The sequence below is a fragment of the Phocoena sinus genome, chromosome 1 (assembly GCF_008692025.1).
Source record: "Phocoena sinus isolate mPhoSin1 chromosome 1, mPhoSin1.pri, whole genome shotgun sequence".
In the NCBI taxonomy this organism is placed as follows: Eukaryota; Metazoa; Chordata; class Mammalia; order Artiodactyla; family Phocoenidae; genus Phocoena; species Phocoena sinus.
In genome coordinates, this window is record NC_045763.1 from 76,415,441 (window position 1) to 76,440,942 (window position 25,502).

The 25,502-nt window shown below is 36.8% G+C and overlaps 1 protein-coding gene across 1 annotated transcript in view; it reads right to left on the reverse strand.

Moving 5' to 3' along the window:
* COL24A1 (collagen type XXIV alpha 1 chain) overlaps positions 1 to 25,502 on the reverse strand; it is a 368,814-nt gene that overhangs the window by 180,185 nt on the left and 163,127 nt on the right. The window lies entirely within an intron of this gene.

The following is a 25,502-nucleotide window of genomic DNA, read 5'->3' on the forward strand; positions in this document are numbered from 1 at the left end:
ACAAAAAAGGACACTACATAATCAAGGAATCAACCCAAGAAGAAGATATAACAAATTGTAAATATATATGCACCCAACATAGGAACACTTCAATATAAAAGGCAAATGCTAACAGCCATAAAAGGAGAAACTGACAGTCACATAATAATAGTGGGGGACTTCAACACCCCACTTACATCAATGGACAGACCATGCAGACAGAAAATCAGTAAGGAAACAGAGGCCTTAAATGACACATTAGACCAGATGGACTTAATTGATATTTATAGAACCTTCCATCCAAAAGCCATAGAATACACATTCTCAAGTGCACATGCAACATTTTCCAGGACTGATCACAAGCTGGGCCACAAAGCAAGTCTTGGTAAATTTAAGAAAACTGAAATCATATCAAGCATCTTTTCTGAACACAATTCTATGAGATTAGAAATCAACTACAAGAAAAAAACTAAAAAACACAATCACGTGGAGGCTAAGCAGCATGCTACTAAACAACTAATGGATCACTGAAGAAATCAAAGAGGAAATCAGAAAATACCTAGAGACAAATGAAAATGAAAACATGACAATCCAAAACCTATGGGACACAGCAAAAGGAGTTCTAAAAGGGAAGTTAATAGTGATACAAGCTTACTTCAGGAAACAAGAAAGATCTCAAATAAACAACCTAACCCTACACCTAAAGCAAGTAGAAAAAGAAGAACAAACAAAACCCAAAGTTAGTAGAAGGAAAGAAGTCATAAAGATCAGAGCAGAAATAAATGAAATACAGACGAAGAAAACAATAGAAAAGACCCATGAAACTAAAAGCTGGCTCTTTGAAAAGATAAACAAAATGGTTAAACCTTTTGCCAGACTCATGAAGAAAAAAATTAAAATTAGAAATGAAAAAGAAGTTACAACTGACACCACAGAAATACAGAGGATCATAAGAGACTACTACAAGCAACTCTATGCCAAAAAAATGGACAACCTGGAAGAAATGGACAAATTCTTAGAAAGGTACAATCTCTCAAGACTGAACCAGGAAGAAATAGAAAATATGAACAGACCAATTACAGGCATTGAAATTGAAACTGTGATTTAAAAACTTCCAACAAACAGAAGTCCAGGACCAGATGGCTTCACAGGTGAAATCTATCAAACACTTAGTGAAGACTTAACACCTATCCTTCTGAAAATATTCCAAAATTGCAGGGGAAGGAACTTCCCAAACTCCTTCTGTGAGGCCACAATCACCCTAATACCAAAGCCAAAGATACCAAAAGAAAAGGAAATTACAGACCATTACTGATAAACATACACACAAAAAATCTTCAACAAAATACTAGCAAACTGAATCCTACATTAAAAGGATCACACACCATGATCAAGTGAGATTTACCCCAGGGATGCAAGGATTTTTCAATATCCACAAGTCAATCAGTGTGATAAACCACATTAACAAATTAAAGATTAAAAACCATATGATAATTTCAATAGATGCAGGAAACTTTTTGACAAAATTCAACACACATTTATGATAAAACCCTCCAGAAAGTGGGCATAGAGGGAACCTACCTCAACATAATAAAGGCCATATATAACAAACCCACAGCTAACATCATACTCAATGGTGAAAAGCTGAAAGCATTTCCTCTAAGGTCAGGAACAAGACAAGGATGTCCATTCTCACCACTTTTATTCAACATCATTTTGGAAGTCCTAGCTATGGTAATTAGAGAAGAAAAAGAAATAAAAGGAATCCAAAATGGAAAAGAAGAAGTAAAACAGCCACTGTTTGCAAATGACATGATTCTATATATAGAAAATCCTAAAGACGCTACCAGAAAACTACTAGAGCTTATCAATGAATTGGGTGAAGTTGCAGGATGCAAAATTAATACACAGAAATCTGTTGTATTTCTTGTACAGTAACAAAAGATCAGAAATATAAATTAAGTAAACAATCCCATTTACCATCGCATCAAAAAGAACAAAATACTTAGGAATAAACCTATCTAAGGAGGCAAAAGACATGTAATCTGAAAACTATTAAGATACTGATAAAAGAAATTGAAGATGGCACAAACAGATGGAAAGATATACCATGTTCTTGGATTGGAATCATCAATATTGTCAAAATGACTATTCTACCCAAGGCAATCTACAGATTCAATGCAATCCCTATTAAGTTATCAATGGCATTCTTCACAGAACTAGAACAAAAAATAGTTAATTTGTATAGAAACACAAAAGATCTGTGAATAGCCAAAGCAATCCTGTGAAAGAAAAACAGTGCTGGAGGAATCTCGCTCCCTGAATTCAGACTATACTAGAAAGATACAGTCATCAAAATGTATGGTACTGGTACAAAACCAGAAATACAGGTCAATGGAACAGTATAGAAAGCCCAGAAATAAAACCATGCACCTATATTCAATTAATCTACAACAAAGGAGGCAAGAATATGTAATGGAGGGCTTCCCTGGTGGCGCAGTGGTTGAGAGTCCGCCTGCCGATGCAAGGGACATGGGTTCATGCCCCGGTCTGGGAAGATCCCACATGCCGCGGAGCGGCTGGGCCCCGTGAGCCATGGCCGCTGAGCCTGTGCGTCTGAAGCCTGTGCTCCACAACGGGAGAGGCCACAACAGTGAGAGGCCCGCGTTACTGCAAAAAAAAAAAAAGAATATGTAATGGAGGAAAGACAGTCTCTTCAATAAGTGGTGTTGGAAAAGCTGGACAGCTACATGGAAAAGAATGAAATTAGAACATTCTCTAACACTATACACAAAAATAAACTCAAAATGGATTAAAGATGTAAATGTAAGGCCAGATCCTATAAAACTCTTAGAGGAAAACATAAGCAGTTTGACATAAATCCCAGCAATATCTTTTTGGATCCACCTCCTAGAGTAATGAAACTAAAAACAAAACAAAACAAAACAAATGGGACCTAATTAAACTTAAAAGCTTTTGCACAGCAAAGGAAACTATAAACAAAAAGAAAACACAACCCTCAGGAGAAAATATTTGCAAATGAAGCAACCAACAAGCGACTGATCTCTAAAATACACAAACAGCTCATGCAGGTCAATATCAAAAACACAAACAACTCAATCAAAAACTGGGCAGATGATCTAAACAGATGTTTCTCCAAACAAGATACACAGATGCCCAAAAAGCATGTGAAAAGATGCTCAGCATCTTTAATTATTACAGAAATGCAAATCAAAACTACAATGAGATATTACCTCACACCAGTCAGAATGGCCATCATCCAAAAGTCTAAAACAATAAATGCTGGAGAGGGTGTGGAAAAAAGGGAACCCTCTACACTGTTGGTGGGAATGTAAATTGGTACATCCACTACAGAGAATAGTATGGGGGTTTCTTAAAAAACTAACAATAGAGCCACCATATGATCCAGCAATCCCACTTCTGAGTGTATATCTGGAGAAAACCGTACTTCAAAGATCCATGTACCTCAATGTTCATTGCAGCACTATTTACAAAGCCAAGATATGGAAAAAACTAAAATGTCCATCGACAGAGGAGTGGATAAAGAAGATGTGGTACATATATACAACGGCATATTACTCATCCATAAAAAAGAACAAAATAATGCCGTTTTCAGCAACATGGATGGACCTAGAGATTATCATACTAAGTGAAGTAAATCAGACAGGGAAAGAGAAAGACAAATATCATGGTATCACTTACATGTGGAATCTAAAAAAATTATACAAATGAACTTATGTACAAAACAGAAATAGACTCACAGATTTCTAAAACAAACTTATGGTTATTACCAAAGGGGAAAGGTCGGGGGAGGGATTAATTAGGAGGTTGGGATTAACATATACACACTACTATATATAAAACAGATAATCAACAAGGACCTACTGTGCAGCACAGGGAACTCTGCTCAGTATTCTGTCATAACCTAAATGGGAAAGGAATCTGAAAAAGAATGGTATATGTATATGTATAACTGAGTCACTCTGCGGTACACCTGAAACTAACACATTTTAAATCAACTGTACTCCAATACAAAATAAAAATTAAATCAAATTAAAAAAAGATTTTATTGCCCTTCTAATCAACTCCTTCAAAGTTTAGGCTTGAGCAAAGAGGCTTACCTCCAAAGACTAATTAAAGTGAGGGTATAAAAAGGCCTGGCCACTTTTATGTAATATGGTACTACGCTAATAGGCCATATATGCTCCAGAGCTTCCTAAAGGGTTGTTTTGGCTCTCACCTCCCTAGTGGAAAGATAGAAAATCGAGCAAAAGCCCAGGATTTAACAGTCAGAGTGACAAAACTCCAGAGAAGGTTATATCTCTAACCAAGACAAGTCTGTTATGCCAAGGTCAGGGCCTTGGCTGGGGAAAAAAATGGAACCCTGACCCTTGATGGGGACACCTTGATATAAGTCCCTGAAGATTTTGAACCACAAGACTCCTTTGAACTCTATTAGCTTACAGAAGTGGTCTATCCCTCCTCATTAACGCTAGCACCTTCCCCTATAAGAGAACATATACCCCAATTAGGATTTGTCATAAAACTCTTCTGGCCAATATGTCAATAACTAGGGGTAAATCACAGCATGACCCATCTGGGAACTTGCTGTTCCTGATAGAGGAAAATGGGACTCTACCCCAAAGAATGAAAGACCTAGCCAATATGTACTGGTAGGAACCTGGAGAACACGCATGGGACTGATTCTACAGGTACTTGAACAAGGGAGCCATAACATAATATAAAAAACATAAACATAAGACAAAATTAGATATGGAAGAGTTTATTAATTTGGGAGCACTTTTCCAAGACATAGGATTTAATACCTTGTCAAGGATATCAAGAGATTGTGCAAACTCCTGCAGTGGGTCTAAGCCACGAGGTATGCGTCTCTGCTGCTTGGACCATATGACTTGGCAGACGCTATGGTATTAGAGAAACTGATGGTGAGAAAGGAAGCCACGTAGAGCTTATGGCAAGCCTTGATAGGAAGAACACAACACAGGTTTCTGGGATTCGGGAACAAGGACATGCCACCTGTGGCAGAGAATTACATGTGTTTTGAAAAACAAATTCTAGTGTGCTACTAGGCTCAAGTAGAGACTGAGCACCTAACAATGGGACAACAAGTGACATTAGCATTTGGATCTAGCTATAATAAGCTGAGTTGTATCAGATATAAGATCAAGCAGTTCCAGTGCAATCTGGGATGGGACATGAGCAGGACAGAGGTACAAGCAAATGGAATGAATAAGTAGTCCAGATCCCCAACCAGTACCTCTTTTTTTAACTAACACCTTTGGCTATCTGGAGGATCTCTTACGACCAAATGATAGAAAATGAAAAAGCCAACTTGATTTATAGATGGGCAGGCTTAGCACTATAAACTTGATTTATAGATGGGCAGGCTTAGTGCTATGGACTGAATATTTGTATTCCCTCAAAATTCATATATTAAAGCCTTAATGTTATGGTATTTGAAGGTAGGGCCTTTGGGAGGTAATTAGTCATAAGAGTGGGGCTCCCATGATTAAATTAGTCTCTTATAAGAAGAAGAAAATATCTGGCCCTTTCTCTTGTCACCATGTAAGGTACAGAGAGAAGGCAGCCATCTGCAAACCAGGAAGAGGGCCGTTACCAGGCACTGAATTTGTTGCTGCCTTGATCTCACATTGCCCAGCCTCCAGAAGTGTGAGAAATAAGTTTGTTTAAGCCACCCAAACTATGGTATTTCATTACAGCAGCCCAAACTGACTAAGACACTTGGTATGTAGGTACAAACTGAAAATGGATGGAAGCTGCACTTTAGTTTCACTCAGGAGTGCCTTAAAAGGCAGTGGCAAGAGGACATCTTTCTACTGGGCAGAGTTTTTGGCAGTGTACCAGACCATCCACTTTGTGGGAAGGAGAAGTGGCTTGAGGTTAGAATATGTACAGACTAAGTGGCATTTGTGAGTGACCTGGCTGTTTGGTAAGATGCCTGAATGGAAGAAGACTCTAAGACTGGGAACAAGGTTTGAGAAAAAAAGCTTTTGGATGGGTACATTAGACACAAAGTGCAAAAATCTTTGAATCAACTATGAATGCCTACCAGAGAAGGGCAAATGTGGAAGCGTACTTGGAAAGAGATAGAATGACTCAGAAAGCTGACATCAGCAAGTCTTGGTCATCAGTCACCTCAGTGCTGGATGATAGGTATACGAATGAATAGGCATGGTGGGAGAGATGGAAGGTATACACGGGGCTGACATCACAAGTTCCAATTTGGCAAGACTAAATTAACTACTGCTGACACTGAACATCCAGGCTGCCAACAACCGAGAACAATGTTGAGCCCGTGATGTGCTGCCACACTCTGGGGAGACCAACCAGCCACTTGGGGGCAAGGTCACCCTGGAAGGGCCAACGATGTATTCTAACAGAAATGACACAGACTCTGGGAATGGGGTGCTTTCCTACACTCAGGCCTCAACTATTAGAAGTATCTGAGGGCTTACAAAGTAATCTACCATACAGGATCCCCAAAACGTTGTGTCAGACCAAGGGACCCAATTTATAGCCAATAAGGTATGGAAGTGGGCCTATGTACATGGGGTCTAATAGTTATATCACATGACAACAAGAAACTTCCAACCTGACAGGATGGCCTGCTAAAGGTGCCATTGAAGTGCGAGCTAGGAGGTGATAGTTTATGAGGATAAAGCGCCATCCCACAGGATAAAAAAATATACATACTGAATCAGAGATATTTATATGGTACTGTGTCTCCATCAGGAAATATTCATTGGTCTTAGAACCAAGGGGCAGAAACAGAATTCTTCCTACTTAGTATCACTCCCAATGTCTCTAAAGAGGTCCCTGTACTTTACATTTCCACAAAATGTAAGTTCTGCAGGAATGGTGGTCCTGGTCCCTAAAGAGGACACATGTTTAGCTGGTGACAAAGTAAGAGTCCTTTTGAACTATAAGCTATGGCTGCTCCCTGAGCATTACAAATTCCCTGTATCCAGGCACCAGCAGGCAAGGAAAAGCGTCACCACCTTGGTACAGTTAGTTCACCCTGATCATTAGGAAGAGGGAGAAGAATGATATCATTTGTGGTCCTAAAAGTAGCTGCAGCGTTACAGGAACTAATTTGTACTACCAACTCCTCTTTTAAGTTTTACCTCAGGAAGAGAATCCACCAGAATCCTAGAGGAGCATCTCCCTGAAAGGATATGAAGAAATGGGTCCAAGTGATACGAGGAATGAACTGCAGTGAACACTAACGTGGCCCGTCCTCCTTCAAGGAAGAACGTATCATCCAAGCTGTCGTCAGCTTCATGGTTTGCCTCAGCATTAGAGCGCCTTCTTGACCAAAGACACACACTTCCCAGGGTGGCCTACGTACAATGACTGCTTGATTTAGAGTATAAAAGCCCAACCATTCATCCCAGCATGATCAGTTACAAAGCATTCCCAGCTTTCTGTAAGGATGCTTGAGACTCAGTATCAGTTTGACTTCTCCTTCTACACAATCCTGCTCCCTCTTCCTCTTCGCACAAGTGTTGCTTCCTAATAAACAGCCTGCAGCAAAATGCAATCTCAGCAGTCTGCTTCTGGAATTTCCAACTCGTGCTCGCAGCTTTTCACTACCTGTGGGTCTCAATCCACTGAGGGCCATGGAATTACTGCAAAGTCTCAGTGTGTCTGTATATAGGTACTGAGAATATAGTAAATACATAAACACACAACTGCTACTTGTTGGTCTGTAAAAACAATCTCATTCTTGAAAAGACTGGAAATCACTAAGGTAGAGTAGGTATAAATTAATAAACAAAGGCAGATTCCCTTTTTTAACCAAAACCTGAGATTCTGGAAAAATATGTGTAATTTCTACCTGTATTCAGTGCTTTCTTATGTCTAATGAACACAAGGTGCTACTGTCATATTTAATAGTGTGGCTACTAAAGCACATACTGTAAACCTATTTTCAATGCTTGAGTAATGACTATTACCATCCTTAGGATAAATAGAATGTTTTATCCTATTTTACTAAAAGGGAGGAAACTGTACCTTGCATACATGTTTTTGGGGTTTGGGTCCCAGGTCTAAAGCATTTGGGATATATTCCAAAGCGAACCTGAGGGAGACTTTGAGATAACATCTGAAGTGAGATATTCATCCCTTTCCCTTTGTACCCAGTGATAAATCTTTTCTTGATAGGCTGAGAATGAAGTTTCTGGAGCTCACCAAAGACTGAGCACACTTTGGCAGCAAAAATTATAGCTTATTGTAATTTGTTTTCCAGCATATTTGACTTACTTTATAAAAAATTCTTTCAAATGAAGTGCACCTATATGTAGACAATTTTCTTATACTGATACCTTGTGCCTAAGGTATTCAAATATACCAAATGAGGAAATGATGTAGCACAGAGATTATGCTAAATCATACCTGTTAACTGCACACAGATGATATATAAATATAAATATGATATAAATATCATATATAAATATAAATATGATATAAATATCATAAAATAATTTTAATTTTTATTTTTTCTAGAATGAGGTAAGAGTGTAAGTAAATAAAAAAAAATGATTACTCACCTGTGCTATCTACTGAGCCTTTGAAACTAAGAATGTGCCTAATTAGCTCTATTAATTTAACTTTTCTGAAAATTGAAGATAATCTATACACTGGTGACTAAAAATTATATAGAAAGTCTGCATTCATTCACACTTTAAAAAGTATAGAAGTGTCATAAAATAACTTCATTCATTTATTAGGCAACAAACATTGTTTGAGGATATAATACATGTCAGACATTAATGAATAATGTGGAATATTTTACACAGTTAAATGTAGAATATAGACAAGCACTTCATTATTTTAGAGATTCTTGATTGGACAACAGTTTATTTTGGTATCACAGTTCCTCCACCTCAGACTCTTGACATTTGGATATACAGGTTTTCTAAAAGATAGAACTAAATGGTCTGCTCAGTACCCAAATAGGGATTTCAGCCTCTGAAATTTCCCTGACAACTATTTGACCCGTATTCCCTTGGATCATACATGTAGTCATGAAATAGAAGTTCAGAATGAAGTTTTGCCTGGAGAAGGTCTGGCAATGATTAAAAGAATATGCCTGGAATGTCTACTCAACAGATGCTTTTACTCACACTTATGTTACGGGGAGCTTGAGAATAGAAAGGCAACTGGTCCTGTCCTCCCTGCACTAAATCACCTAGTAATGTTGTTCACATATTCCACTCTTTTTAATGAGTCTCTTGGCAATAAATCAAAGGTGATAAAGTGAATATCAGCACGGGGCTACCATGAAATTCTTATATTATTAGTTTTTTTAAAAATGTAAGTTGGATGAGAAAAAAGAGAAATTCTCCTACTATGACACTTGTGTGGCAAAACACTTGAATTGCAAGCTCTTCCTAGGACTCTAATAACTAGCAGGGTCATTCACAGGGAAGAATATGTGCTTATAATCACAGCACTTTTTTTTTTTCACATACAAAGCATTTAATTAGTTCTGTGTTTTTTTGATGCAGACCTCACAGGTATTGAGATTTTTTGTGGACTCTATCTGAAGATAAAATTAGAGTCAGAAAATCTATTGTCTGATGCCTCCCATCAATGTCTATAACCTAAAAATGAGGAAAATAACAGGATGGTACTGCTAAGTACTAGTCTATAAAGACCTGAGTTCCAGATTAGATCTTCAATTCTGCAGCAAGTCATGGGACCAGTTTGGGTCTCATTCTCCCAATTCTAAAAAGACAAAGGATTAACTAGATAATCTCTCGCACACTTTCCAGTTCTAAAATTCTATAATTTAAACATAAGGAAGAGGAAAATCCCTACAGCATTTTAAGGTATTGAAAATCTTTGAACAGGTGAGAAAAGATGTAATTAAAAAAAACTGGGGGACTTCTCTGGTGGCACAGTGGTTAAGAATCTGCCTGCTAATGCAGGGGACGTTGGTTCGAGCCCTGGTCCGGGAGGATCCCCGTGCCACGGAGCAACTAAGCCCGTGTGTCACAACTACTGAGCCTGCGCTCTAGAGACTGCAAACCACAACTACTGAGCCCGTGTGTCACAACTACTGAAGCCTGCACACCTAGAGCCTGTGCTCCACAATGAGAGAAGCCACCACAACAAGAGGCCCGCACACTGCAAGGAAGAGTAGCTCCCCCGCTGCAACTAGAGAAAGCCTGCATGCAGCAACGAAGTCTCAACACAGCCAAAAATTAATAAATAAATTTATATTATAAAAAAGAACTGGAATACTTTTATTTCATAGTGACGAAGGTGGGTCTAGCATTCTGGAGCTTCAGTATTACTAAAGAAACTATTTACTGACAACATTTATAGGAGGTAGACTTTGTGACTTCTCATACATCTTACTTTATTTTTAAAAATCGCATTGTTTATTTATTTATTTTTTTGCGGTACGCGGGCCTCTCACTGTTGTGGCCTCTCCCGTTGTGGAGCACAGGCTCCGGATGCGCAGGCTCAGTGGCCATGGCTCACGGGCCCAGCCGCTCTGCGGCATGTGGGATCTTCCCGGACCGGAACACGAACCTGTGTCCCCTGCATCGGCAGGCGGACTCTCAACCAATGCGCCACCAGGGAAGCCCCTCATTGTTTATTTTTTAAAAGCTTATCTTCTAAATATATGTGAGCTCTTTGAGGGTAGAGCCTGTGTTTTGTTCATCTCAACGCTCCTCTCATTGCCCAGCACCTTACTTTGCACATAGCAAATGCTCAGTAAATATCTGTAGACTGAATGCATAGTAGAAATTGGGTACTGATTTCTTAATTAAAATATGGAAATTGAGGAAGTTCCTATAGTTAATTACACATAGAAATGTGATGATCTTTACCTCTCTGGTTTAAGTTACCAAGAAAATAAGGAAGGAAAAGTGGAGACCAGAGAGAAAGAAGGGTGTCCTCAGAGACTGTCTTTCTTCTCACTTTAGGCAATGACAAATACTTTGAATTTCTCTGCCAACTGGTTGGACTATGGTTGTCTGCAAGACCATTTGATTGACACATATGACAGTGTTAGGGCTCAGGTTTAGGAAAGCATCTTTCAGATATGCTGCAGAAAAACCTGGAAGGTTTTCCTGAAAGGTGAAGATATCACTTGCCAGAATGAAATCATACTGGGTCACAGTTTCTCATTTCTTTCTTGCATTGTGATCTCCTCTTGTATCATTCATTCTTGCTAGTTCTAAGTATCAATCCTATATAGTTTGACCTCCCTAAGCAATTGGCCTATTCTTGGCTTTATTCTGTGCCTTCCAGACTGTGTATGATGTTGCTCACTAATTCTCTCCTATTGATTTTTAGATCTTGGGTTTTGGTTTTGCTACACTGTAGAATACACTGGTTAAGGTAATAATCTCACTAGTACTTTACAGATAGAAGACTCCCTCTGGGTAGAGAACAGGTCCCTGAACATTTACTGTGCTGAGGATAATCATAATAACACTGTGCTGAAAATACTGAAGCTTAATGATGCCCTACTTGCCCGTTATAGAAGATGCAGTAATTTCACAAAAATTCCATTTGAGTTCTAGGGTTCCTCATACCGCTGACTTTCTCTAAAGATGTTAGCAAAGTGGCCCTGTATACCATAATGCTGGTAATAGAATCTTCCCTGTTACTTAACTTGGGGCACGTGGAAATGTGGCAGCCCTGTACAAATACAAGTAGATTCTCCTTAGAGAGAGTACCATGATGCTTTCATTCCAGAGCACCTTTAATGATGGGAACCTCGAGACCATCACCAACTGATCTGCCAACCACTGCTACAGATGCCACATAGGTTGGTCTAATTATGGCAATCAGATATATTCTAAGCTAGATTTTGGAGAGAGGGAGGGTAGAGGGCAGTTCCAAATTTGGGTGGTTGTGAATTTTAAGAATGAAGTGAATAGACCCACTTTCAGACTCCCTATAGGCAGTTTGAGTGACTACCTACATCTTTAAGTCTCTGAAATATTCTCTAGAGGGATATTAATATAGTTTTTCATGACTTGTTTGGTAAATCATTGGTTACTTAGAAGCTATTACAACATGTTCAACTACTGCCTCTTGTGAGCAATGCATCTGCATGTCTGTGCACAAAAGAGTTAACATAGCAGGTGTGAGATTATTATCCTCACAATGGCCTGCTTGCAAGGATTACTCTCCTAACAATGGCTCTTCACTGGTGTCTGGGGACTTGGATTGTGGCGGGTTCCCACCATTTCTGGCACTGATAAGAATGCCTCTTGTCAGAGTGCCTAACCTGTTTGGTCAAACAGTATGGTTTATGCTGAACACCTGCTTTCCTTCTGGGAGTTTGGAATTTTGGTATGCGCTAGGCAGAGATACCTATGTGACCAGCCTCTAATGAAAACCATGGGCACTGAGTCTCTAATGAGCTTTTCTAATAGACAATACTTCACATATGTCACAACTCACTGCTGGGAGTACTGAGTCCTGCGTAATCCCACTGGGAGAAGATTCTGGGAAGCTGCACTGGTTTCTTACAGACTTAACTCCATGCACCTTTTCACACTGCTGACTTTTCTTTGTACCCTTTCACTGTAATAAACCTTAGTCATGAGCACAACTCTATGCTGAATTCTGTGAGTCCTTCTAACGAATCATCAAACCTGGGAGTGGACTTGGGGACCTTCCAAAATAATGTCCTTAAGTACTTGTGTTAATATTATTTCCGTGAGAAACGTGAACAACAGCAAACATGAAATACAACTTCCTTGTTATCCTCTCTTTATGCAACAGCAATAACAACTAACACAACAATTGCCATTTATTAAACACCTCCTGTAAGCATACTTCATCTTAGACAGTTATTTTTCCAACCCTGACAATAAACATAAAAAGATATTTCACCTAAGTTTTACAAATGAGAAAGAAGAAATCCACGATTAGGATTCAAACCTATATTACTTCAAAACCCCTGATCTAAGATATCACACCCATTCATTCTCCTTCATATGTAAACAATTATTTAAAGAACCACATTTTTGTATGGTAGTTTGTTTACTTTTTAATAGTCAAACTGAAAGGGAATTACTATTTAGTTGAAATTCCTATTTTTCTCTGTAATATATGTGTACTGACTAGCCAATATGGTAAAACAATGACTACAGAAAGAAAGAAATCCACTGTGTATTTCATGCTCTTTCCACAGGACAAAAGGGATAATCCTGGGTTCCCAAACCTTAGAATTAAGTGAGACATTAAATGTAAACTAGTTAGCACATGGCATCAACAGATGCTTCAGTAAGTATTAGCTCCTACTTTCTCATGGGTAAGGAATCGCCTTGGTGATTGGATCAACTGCTTGTCATCTTTGTCCCTACTCTTATGTGACACTGAAGTGTTTTAGATTTGCCTACCATAACTAGATGAGCACACAGTAGTCTCAGGATACACATGTGGAACTGAACTGACTCCAGCTGCCAGCTGGAGTTGGCAAACATTTCTTCCAGAACTCATTTACTGAATTTCTGCCATATGCCAGGCATATGTGCTAGATAATTAGGAAACTAACATGGAAGCCCCTGTTTACAATCTAGTGCCCAACAGAGTGAAAGAAGTGGGAATCAGTATAGGTTACATGGAGAAGGAAAATCAATGTCAGCACTGTTTCCCCAATTGTATTTCTTTGTAAATTGATGTTTTTGAAGTAGTTTATTTTTTCCTGCTCAATCACTTTTTGTGCTGTTAAAATATCACTCGACATCTGTCTTGACTATGATTTTTGGATCTGACTCCAAAAGCAAGGCAACAAAAGCAAAAATAAACAAGCAGGACTATATCAAACTAAAAAGCTTCTGCACAGTGAAGGAAACTATCAACAAAATGAAAAACAACCTATAAAATGGGAGAAAATATTTGCAAATCATATATCTGATAGGGGGTTAATATCCAAAATATGCAAAAAACTCACAACTCAGTAGCAAGAAAAACCTCAAACAATCCGATTCAAAAACAAGCAGAGGATCTGAAGAGACAATTTTCCAAAGAAGGCATACAGGTGGCCAACAGGCACATGAAAAGATGCCCAACATCACTAATCATCAAGGAAATACAAATCAAACCACAATGAGCTATCACCCCACACCTGTCAGAATGGCTGTTACTGAAAAGACAACAATAGGAAGTGCTGGTAAGGAAGTGGAGGAAAGGGAACCCTGTGCACTGTTGGTGGGAATGTAAATTGGTACAGCCACTGTGGAAACCAGTATGGTGGCTCCTCAAAACACTGAAAACAGAACTACCATATGATTCAGCAATTTCACTTCTAGGTATTTATCTGAAGAAAACAAAGATACTAATTTGAAAAGATACATGACACTCTCATGTTCATTGACGCATTGTTTACAATAGCCAAGATATAGAAACAACCTAAATGTCTGTTGATGGATAAACAGATGAAGAAAATATGATATACAGACATCACACAAATGTGATATCTATATATCACTAGATATCGCAAGATATATAGATATCATATTTACGTGATATCTATCTATATAGAGAGCTAGCTAGCTAGATATATACATATATATATAGAGAGAGAGGGAAACATATTGATATCTACATAAAATAGAACACTATTCGGCCATAAAGAAGAATAAAATCTTGCCATTTGTGACAACATGGATGGATCCTGAAGGCATTATGCTAAGTGAAATAAATGAGACAGGGAAAGACAAACACTTTATGATTTCAACTACAGGTAGAATTTAAAAAATAGAAGACAAACAACAACAATAAAACAAGCTCATAGATACAGAGAATAGATTGGTGGTTGGCAGTGATGGCGGGTGGGGGAATGAGTGACATGGGTGAAGGGAGTCAAAAGGTACAAATTTTAGCTATAAAATAAATAATTTATGAAGATTAAAAAATAAATCAATTACTCCATGAAGTGTGACACATGTACCCTGATGAGGATAACCAATCTGTTCTTCACTTTTTTCAGGAAGACTTCTTGACTATTTTAAAGCACCTAAGCTCTGCTCCTCTATAGTAAATAATCATACATTTTTTGGTATGGTATAAACCATTCACTATTATCTCCCAGTATAAATTTGTTGCTTTTTGAGACTCTATGATCCTTAAGGAGAGGGATGTAATCATGTCTTTCTGTATTCCACACTACACAGCAACACTAAGGACTCAAAAGATATCTTGTTTAATGAGCCATACAGCATTAAAAATACAAAGAATTGTCAATTATTTAATCTTTATGGGGTTTTTTGAAACTTTTGCTTAACATTCTTTCATGACACAACTTTGACAATTTTTAATCTTTTTAGCATCTTCACTTCTATTTGGATTTTTATTTGATATCAGTATCTTTTACTAGACTGAAAAAGCTGTCTGGTTTCAGAGTCCTTACTCACTCTTACCACTTTATTATACTGATCTAGGGTATCTTGTTTCCATAGTTATAGCTAGATATGATCTTCATGATTTCATTCAACAGATGTTTACAGAACACCCAGCAAGTGAAAGCATCTTGTGTTAGACAGTATGAGGGATATAAATAGGAATATAAATGTGAACTTTCCCCTCAAGACATATATAATAAAAACAGAGAGCCAAGGGACATATATTAATATCTAACACACAAAGACTAAAGTGTTAAATATGACAATAGACTATATTTCATAAAATGTAACAGGAGGTATAGTTTATTTTCAACTGAATTATTTAGGAAAAATTCCCTACAGGCAGTGTTTGAGTTGGGTCTTTAAAGGAGAGATAAGATTTAGATGTACAGAGATGGAAGGGCAGGGCATTTAAAAGGGAACTAAGAACCTATCTCAATCACTAACCTTTGAACAAATATTTATTTAATAATACATATTATAGAGCATGCACTGTACATAAGATATAGTCCCTGAGTTTATTGAGCTTTTACTCTATCTCCTAAATATTTTTTCGTAACTTTCCCCTTTGCCACTGCCCTAGTTAAAGTACTGGTTATCATCTCTCCCTAATACTACTACAATTGTTTCTTCATTGTGTCCTTTTATCTATGATTTATCCTCCACCTTGCAGCTAGCATGGTATTTCTAATTGGCTAATATGATTATTTTACAATATTAGTATAAAGTCAGCATGTCCTACCCACAGGATAAAATGTGGATGACATATACATATACATAAAACTCTTCATTATTTGATCGTCTACCTGTTCAGACTCTTTCTTCCTTCTCTTTGCTTTTCACTGTATAATCCAGTAGTACTAAACTAATAGCGGGCTTCCCTGGTGGTGCAGTTGTTAAGAATCTGCCTGCCAATGCAGGGGACATGGGTTCAAGCCCTGGTCTGGCAAGATCCCGCATGCTACAGAGCAACTAAGCCCATGCACCACAACTACTGAGTCTGCACTCTAGAGCCCGTGCTCCGCAACAAGAGAAGCCACAGCAGTGAGAAGCCCACGCACTGCAAGGAAGAGTAGCCCCCGCTTGCCGTGACTAGAGAAAGCCCACGCACAGCAACGAAGTCCCAATTCAGCCAAAAATAAACAGATAAAATAAATTTTAATAAATAAATAAATACACTAATAGCAATTCAGTATATGCTGGGTTCTTTCATGATTTTTAGCCTTTGTACAGGCCTGGCCTCCTATCTGGAGTGCTGCCTAAGGCCCTACTCTATTTATAGTAAAACTCTCAACATTTATCAAGGTCCTGATCAACTGTGGATTCCTCTCCAAAGCCTTCTCCTTGATCTTACATACAGAATGCAGTGATCTTTTCTTATAGAAATACAATTACTGTATTTTAACTGTTTTTTTTACACATTTCCCACTAACATATCAAAAGCAAGAACAATTATTTTTACTTTATATCTGTAGTATCTAACAGAATATTTGACAAATAATTGGTATACAATCAATGCCTGTGGAATAGTGAGAGCCTCAAAAAGTCAGTGGATTAAGGTTGTAGAATAAATAAGGTATACAACATATACTTCTAATGTGGTCCTAATGTATATCATAGTGGCTATAGTTGATAACAGTGTATTGTATAATTGGAATTTTCTCATACACAAACAGAAAAGGTAAATATGTGAGGAGATGGATGTGTTAATTAATTGAATGGAAAGAATCTTTTCACAATGTATAGGTATATCAAATCATCACATTTTATACGTTAAATATCTTACAATTTTATTTGTCAATTACACCTTAATAAAGCTGAAAAAATAAACTAATATAATGAAAAATTTTATTACTGGGCATTCTGAATGGTCTTTAATAATATAAAGAAGTGGAAGACCTCACAAAGAAAAAGAAAAAATGCTTAGAGGAGGGGTTAGAATGGCTTTTGGAGGAGAGGTGATGAATACAGATTTGAACCCAGTAAGTTTGAGATGCAATTTTCAACTTTAGGGAAGATTACAGGTCAGAGGAAGCTTTTGGATTTACCTTCATTCATTATTAGTTTTCCTAAACAGAAGTTACACTTCATGATTTAGGTTTTGCTTAACAAACCCTGGTCCTTAAAGAACTCAGTCTAGTATGAGAAAGACATGTAAATAACTAAGGTCAATAAATAATGACAGAAGCATGTATAAGTCGTAGAGGATAAAGCAATCAAGTTTTAAAGGAAGTGACACTTGGGCTGACTTGTGGAAGAAGAGTAGGTATTTGTAATCCAGAAAAGATAGAAAGGACGTTATAGGTAAGTAACAAGAGCCAGGTGAGCTGTGACATATCGTGTCTTACCTCCCTCCAGCCATTCTGAGCTGTTTACAATACAGTTCTGCAAACATTCCAGATCTTTCATGCCTCCATATGTTTTGTTCTTATGCTGTTGTTCCCAAAGAAATGTTCTTCCATATTCTGACTGTCTCACAAGAATACATCATATTTTCAGACTTAGCTTAAGTACACTAAAGTCCTCTTAGGATACAGATGGCAAATAAATTAGAAAAATCACCTTTTACTTCTTAATTTATCTCAGTTCATCATATAACCTTATACTTACTGAAAATGTATAATATATAAAGCATGTGCTCATTGCTGTGGGAGACAGTTTTCTGTAGAGATAGTTCAAATTAAAAAAGTAACTGTGGTACAAAGCAAAATAAGTTAAGGACCACAATAATGTAGATAAAGGCTTAATGGAGGAAGAGACTGAATCTAATTTGGCAAGGAGATCAGGAAAGACCTCAAGGTTGAGCAGATGATTTAAAATGTGCCTTGAAAGTTGATGCTAGGCAGACAATAGGAGTGGGAAAGTGAAGATCTTTAGAGGTGATAGAAACAATGGCATAAATAAGTGGGTTACACTGAAGGTATGTTGAATGACCTGGTTTGGCCTAGTAAGTTGGGAAGTGTGAGAAATAACAACTATAAAGATAGGTGAGGTATACATTGTGGGAGGTCTTAAAAGTCAGGGTGAGAAATTCTTACAACCCATATTCTTAAGGCCTTATAGACTGATTTCCCCCCCTTATAATCTACTATGTCCCATCCCCCTAGCATTTTTGGAGAAGCTTGTATTATCTAGGTCTTTCCTGATTTTAGTGATTATAAAATTTCTAATGGTATTATCAACATACCAGAAAAACACAGATTTTGTCACATAGTTTTTCCAAAACCCATTAATCAGAAAAACAAAAAAAACAAAAAAAACAAAAAACAAAACTGAGCATATAATCTCTGTATCTCAGCAGCTACTATCTTTCTACCTGGAACTGAAGAAATGAAAAGGTTACATTCTTACATAAAGTTTTCTATAAAACACAAAGCTGGCTGTATTTATCGTTAGTAGAAAATCCAGATTTCATTTAATTATTCTTCCTATAGTAAAAAGAAAGAGCATTAAGTGTTCCATACATATTTATGAGCAAAAATGCTGTGATGCTCTCCATCAGGCTGCTTTGAATTGATGAAAAAAAGAGACGTTTCAAAAACAGAAGATAGAGTGCTAATGCAAAATATCTCAACCTAATACAGGAATAGGTATACAGGGGAATACCTATATCCTCCTGTATACAGGGGAATACAGGTCTAATGACATTCCCTTAGAACTTTGTCCAAAGTAATGACAGAAAAACTCACTAAAACTTAGTAAGTGGAAATCCTTTGACCCTTAAAACAGAACTTCAAAAAACATGTACAATGTTCAGAAAAATGGTTCTAGTGAACATGTGCACATAAAGAGCAAATTTCCTTGTTCTTGGAAAATATTTCCTGGTGAGATTCTTAAGTATCTGTTAAGGAAAATGAACAATAAATTCTAGTAGGTTACTCTGCATATACATGTGGTCTATATAAATGCAAATTAATTCACTATGTTCACACTTAACATACAAAATCAATGCCTGATTGCAACACAACCTGTCTGCTAGTTTGAATTTGTTTTCTGGTTTGAAAAAAATCACATTTGTGTTTAGTGATTTTTTTTTTCTGTTAATAATAAATGACTAATAATAAAGCAGAACTGCATATGGCAGATTGATTTAATAAAACTGGTGTCTTCCAAGTAAAGTATGACCTTCTAGAAAAGGAAAGGGCAAACTAAAGCCTGTGGGCCAAATCCTGTCCACTGTCTGTTTTTCTATATAAAGTTTTATTGGGAACATAGCCAGACTCATTCATTTACTTACTGTCTATGACTGCTTTTGCACTCCAATAGCAGAGTTGAAACGTTGTGACAGAGACTGTATGGCCCCAAAGCCTAAATATATATAATATTTGGCTCTTTATAGAAAAATTTCCTGATTCTTGTTTAGGATGAATGTAAACCTTAAATTTCAAAATGTAGTTACATTGGTTACGTAGATCTTACTTTTTTTTTTTTTTAAGTCAGAGCCACAAGATTTTTTAGTAGCCTTACTCTCAGATTTTAATTCTGCATTCACCTTCTCAAGTGGTAGCACCAATGGGAGGCCCAAGGCAACCTTAACTCTAGTCCCTACCATTATTTCCATCAGTCCCTCCTATTCTTTGATATAAACAAATGAGGTATTATCTATCATATAAATTCTAAGCATAAAAACACCACTAGATACTTTTGCTATTTTAATTGATGTGTTAATATCTAAATAAAAATAGGATAGTGCACTAATAAAAGAACATAGTGTAGTTTCTAGGCAAACAGCGATTCAAGGGAAGTTCCCCTTCCAACCAAAGTACCACCTCCAGAGCTCTTCTATATAGAAATCTAGCGCTAAAGGATTACTGCTTTGTAGTATCCCTACCTAAAAAAATAGTAACACATTTTTAGCCAAACAAAGGTATAGTTTCTCTATCAACATATATATCTTTATGATGACTGTCAAAACAATTTTTACTTCCTTGTCTTAGAGTATCTTATATAACATGATTAGTGTTTGGGCAAAATTATGTGTAGAAATCTTTACTCAGTTTCAAGAAGTTAAATCACTTAAGGATCAAGCCTTATTTAGCTGTATATCTAGCACACAGTAAGTTTTCAATAAGTACCTTCTAATGATAGAATAAACAAAAGAAGTTTACTAGTGTCTTTCATTTTTGTTGGCTGTAAGAAATCACAATATCCTTCCAGAACACAGTACATGATGAAAAACATGTGAGATACACATATGTGTAGACAACTAATTTACTTCAAATCGTAGGATAATAATTTTTAAACCTATTAGGATTCTGAATCTTCAGTCCCAGGTTCAAATACAGAATTATATTTTAAGGATTTTAAAAAATAATCCTTAGGAGCAAATCCTTTAAAACCAAAGGGAACTAAAAAATGCTTATTTTTTTAATCAATTCTAAAATAGGTAAAGTGATCAAGTTTATATTTTCATAGTCAGAAGGCTAACAGGCTTAGTGTCCTAGGCAGTATACACACTGAATGTTTACATCTTAAAATGAGTGATGTTATTGTGACTTTGGAGGCACAAAGTTCCATTTAAATTTCTCTTTTATTTGGTTCCTTTGAAGTAGTTTATTCTAATTTGGGCAATCTGAGAGACTTTATTAGACTAAGAAGAGTACTTTTGTTTATTACTCTTTAACATGACATGTATGATAAATACCTTGTTCCCTATATAACTCCATATATGTTGGATCTCATTCCTTTTCCTAGAATATTTTACTTTTTAATAGTAACTTGATTTATATTTACTAAGGATAAAGAAAAATATACTTAATATAAAATAAAGTATAGAGAGGGCAGACAGCAGAAGCAAAAAGAATTACAATCCTGCAGCCTGTGGTACAAAAACCACATTCACAGAAAGATACAGAAGATGATAAGGCAGAGGGCTATGTACCAGATGAAGAAACAAGATAAAACCCCAGAAAAACAACTAAATGAAGTGGAGATCAGCATTCTTCCAGAAAAAAGAATTCAGAATAGTGATAGTGAAGATGATCCAGGACCTCGGAAAAAGAATGGAGGCAAAGATCGAGAAGATGCAAGAAATGTTTAACAAGGTCTAGAAGAATTAAAGAACAAACAAACAGAGATGAACAATACAATAAATGAAATGAAAAATACACTAGAAGGAATCAATAGCAGAATAACTGAGGCAAAAGAAGGGATAAGTGACCTGGAAGACAGAATGGTGAAATTCACTGCTGCAGAACTGAATAAAGAAAAAAGAATGAAAAGAAATGAAGACAGCCTAAGAGACCTCTGGGACAACATTAAACACAACAACACTCACATTATAGGGGTCCCAGAAGGAGAAGAGAGAGAGAAAGGACCCAAGAAAATATTTGAAGAGATTATAGTCGAAAACTTCCCTAACATGGGAAAGGAAATAGTCACTCAAGTCCAGGAAGCACAGAGAGTCCCATATAAGAAAACTCCAAGGAGAAACACGCCGAGACACATAGTAATCAAATTGGCAAAAGTTAAAGACAAAGAAAAACTACTGAAAGCAGCAATGGAAAAAATGACAAATAACATACAAGGGAACTCCCATAAGGTTAACAGCTGATTTCTCAGCAGAAACACTACAAGCTAGAAGGGAGTGGCATGGTATACTTAAAGTGATGAAAGGGAAGAACCTACAACCAAGATTACTCTACCCAGCAAGGATCTCATTCAGATTCGATGGAGAAATCAAAAGCTTTACAGACAAGCAAAGCTAAGAGAATTCAGCACCACCAAACCAGCTCTACAACAAATGCTAAAGGAACTTCTCTAAGTGGGAAACACAAGAGAAGGAAAGGACCTACAGAAACAAACCCAAAACGATTAAGAAAATGGTAATAGGAACATACATATTGATAATTACCTTAAATGTGAATGGATTAAATGCTCCAACCAAAAGACACAGGCTTGCTGAATGGACACAAAAACATGACCTATATATACGCTGTCTACAAGAGACCCACTTCAGACCTCGGGACACATACAGACTGAAAGTGAGGGGATGGAAAAAGATATTCTGTGCAAATGGAAATCAAAAGAAAGCTGGAGTGGCTATATTCATATCAGATAAAATAGACTTTAAAAAAAATAGACTTTGAAACAAAGAATGTTACAAAAGACAAGGAAGGACACTACGTAATGATCAAGGGATCAATCCAAGAAGAATATATAACAATTATAAATATTTATGCACCCAACATAGGAACACCTCAACACATAAGGCAACAGCTAACAGTTATAGAAGAGGAAATCGACAGTAATACAATAATGGTGGGGGACTTTAACACCTCACACCAATGGACAGATCATGAAAACAGAAAATTAATAAGGAAACACAATAAATGACACAATAGACCAGATAGCTTTAATTGATATTTATAGGACATTCCATCGAAAAACAGCAGATTACACTTTCTTCTCAAGTGTGCACAGAACATTCTCCAGGATAGATCACATCTTGGGTCACAAATGAAGCCTCAGTAAATTTAAGAAAATTGAAATCATATCAAGCATCACTTCTGACCACAACCCTATGAGATTAGAAATCAATTAAAGGGGAATAAATGTAAAAAAGACAAACACATGGAGGCTAAACAATATGTTACTTAATAACCAAGAGATCACTGAGGAAATCAAAAAATACCTAGACACAAATGACAATGAAAACACGATGATCCAAAACCTATGGGATGAAGCAAAAGCAGTTCTAAGAGGGAAGTTTATAGCTATACAAGCCTACCTCAAAAAACAAGAAAAATCTCAAATAAACAATCTAACCTTACACCTAAAGGAACTAGAGAAAGAAGAACAAAATAAATCCAAAGTTAGCAGAAGGAAAGATATCATAAAGGTCAGAGCAGAAATAAATGAAATCGAAACAAAGAAAACAATAGCAAAGATCACTAAAACTAAAAGCTGGTTCTTTGAGAAGATAAACAAAATTGACAAACCATTAGCGAGACTCATCAAGAAAAAGAGGGAGAGGACTCAAGTCAATAAAATCAGAAATGAAAAAGGAGAAGATACAATAGACACCGCAGAAATTCAAAGCATCCTAAGAGACTACTACAGTCAACTCTATGACAATAAAATGGATAACCTGGAAGATATGAACAAATTCTTAGAAAGGTATAACCTCCCAAGACTGAACCAGGAAGAAACAGAAAATATGAACAGACCAATCACAAGTCATGAAATTGAAACTATGATTAAGAATCTTCCAACAAACAAAAGTCCAGGACCAGATGGCTTCACAGGTGAATTCTATCAAACGTTTAGAGAAGCGCTAACACCCATCCTTCTCAAACTCTTTCAAAAATCTGCAGAGGAAGGAACACTCCCAAACTCATTCGATGAGGCCACCATCACCCTGATACCAAAACCAGACAAAGATACTACAAAAAAAGAAAATTACACAACAATATCACTGATGAATATAGATGCAAAAATCCTCAACAGAACACTAGCAAACAGAATCCAACAACACATTAAAAGGATCACACACCACGATCGAGGGGGGTTTATCCCAGGCATGCAAGGATTCTTCAATATATGCAAATCAATCAATGTGATACACCATATTAACAAACTGAAGAATAAAATCCATATGATCATCTCAATATATGCAGAAAAAGCTTTTGACAAAATGCAACACCCATTTATGATAAAAACTCTTCAGAAAGTGGGCATAGAGGGAACCTACCTCAACATAATAAAGGCCATATACAACAAACCTACAGCTAACATCATACTCAATGACGAAAAACTGAAAGCATTTCCTCTAAGATCAGGAACAAGACAAGGATATCCACTCTTGCCACTTTTATTCAACATAGTTTTGGAAGTCCTAGCCATGGCAATCAGAGAACAAAAAGAAATACAAATTGGAAAAGAAGAAGTAAAACTGTCACTCTTTGCAGATGACATGCTACTATACATAGAGAATCCTAAAGATGACACCAGAAAACTACTAGAGCTAATCAATGAATTTGGTAAAGTTGCAGGATACAAAATTAATGCACAGAAATCTCTTGCATTCCTATACACTAATGATGAAAAATCTGAAAGAGAAATTAAGGAAACACTTCCATTTACCACTGCAACAAAAAGAATAAAATACCTAGGAATAAACCTATCTGGGGAGACAAAAAACCTGTACGCAGAAAACTATAAGACACTGATGAAAGAAATTCAAGATGATTCCAACAGATGGAGAGATATACCATGTTCTTGGATTGGAAGAATCAATATTGTGAAAATGACCATACTACCCAAAGCAATCTACAGATTCAATGCAATCCCTATCAAATTACCAATGGCAGTTTTTACAGAACTAGGACAAAAAATCTTAAAATTTGTATGGAGACACAAAAGATCCCGAATAGCCAAAGCAGTCTTGAGGGAAAAAAATGGAGCTGGAGAAATAAGACTCCCTGACTTCAGACTATACTACAAAACTACAGTAATCAAGACAATATGGTACTGGCACAAAAACAGAAATATAGATCAATGGAACAGGATAGAAAGCCCAGAGATAAACCTACACACCTATGGTCAACTTATCTATGACAGAGGAGGCAAGGATGTACAATGGAGGAAAGACAGTCTCTTCAATAAGTGGTGTTGAGAAAACTGGACAGCTACATGTAAAAGAATGAAATTAGAACACTTCCTAACACCATACACAAAAATAAACTCAAAATGGATTAGAGACTTAAATGAAAGACTGGACACTATAAAACTCTTAGAGGAAAACATAGGAAGAACACTCTTTGACATATATCACAGCAAGATATTTTTTGATCCACCTCCTAGAGTAATGGAAATAAAAACAAAAATAAAAAAATGGGACCTAATGAAACTTAAAAGCTTTTGCACAACAAAGGAAACCATAAACAAGATGAAAAGACAACCCTCAGAATGGGAGAAAATATTTGCAAATGAATGATTGGACAAAGGATTAATCTCCAAAATATATAAACAGCTCATGGAGCTCAATATGAAAAAAACAAACAACCCAATCCAAAAATGGGCAGAAGACCTAAACAGACATTTCTCCAAAGAAGATATACAGATGGCCATGAAGCACAT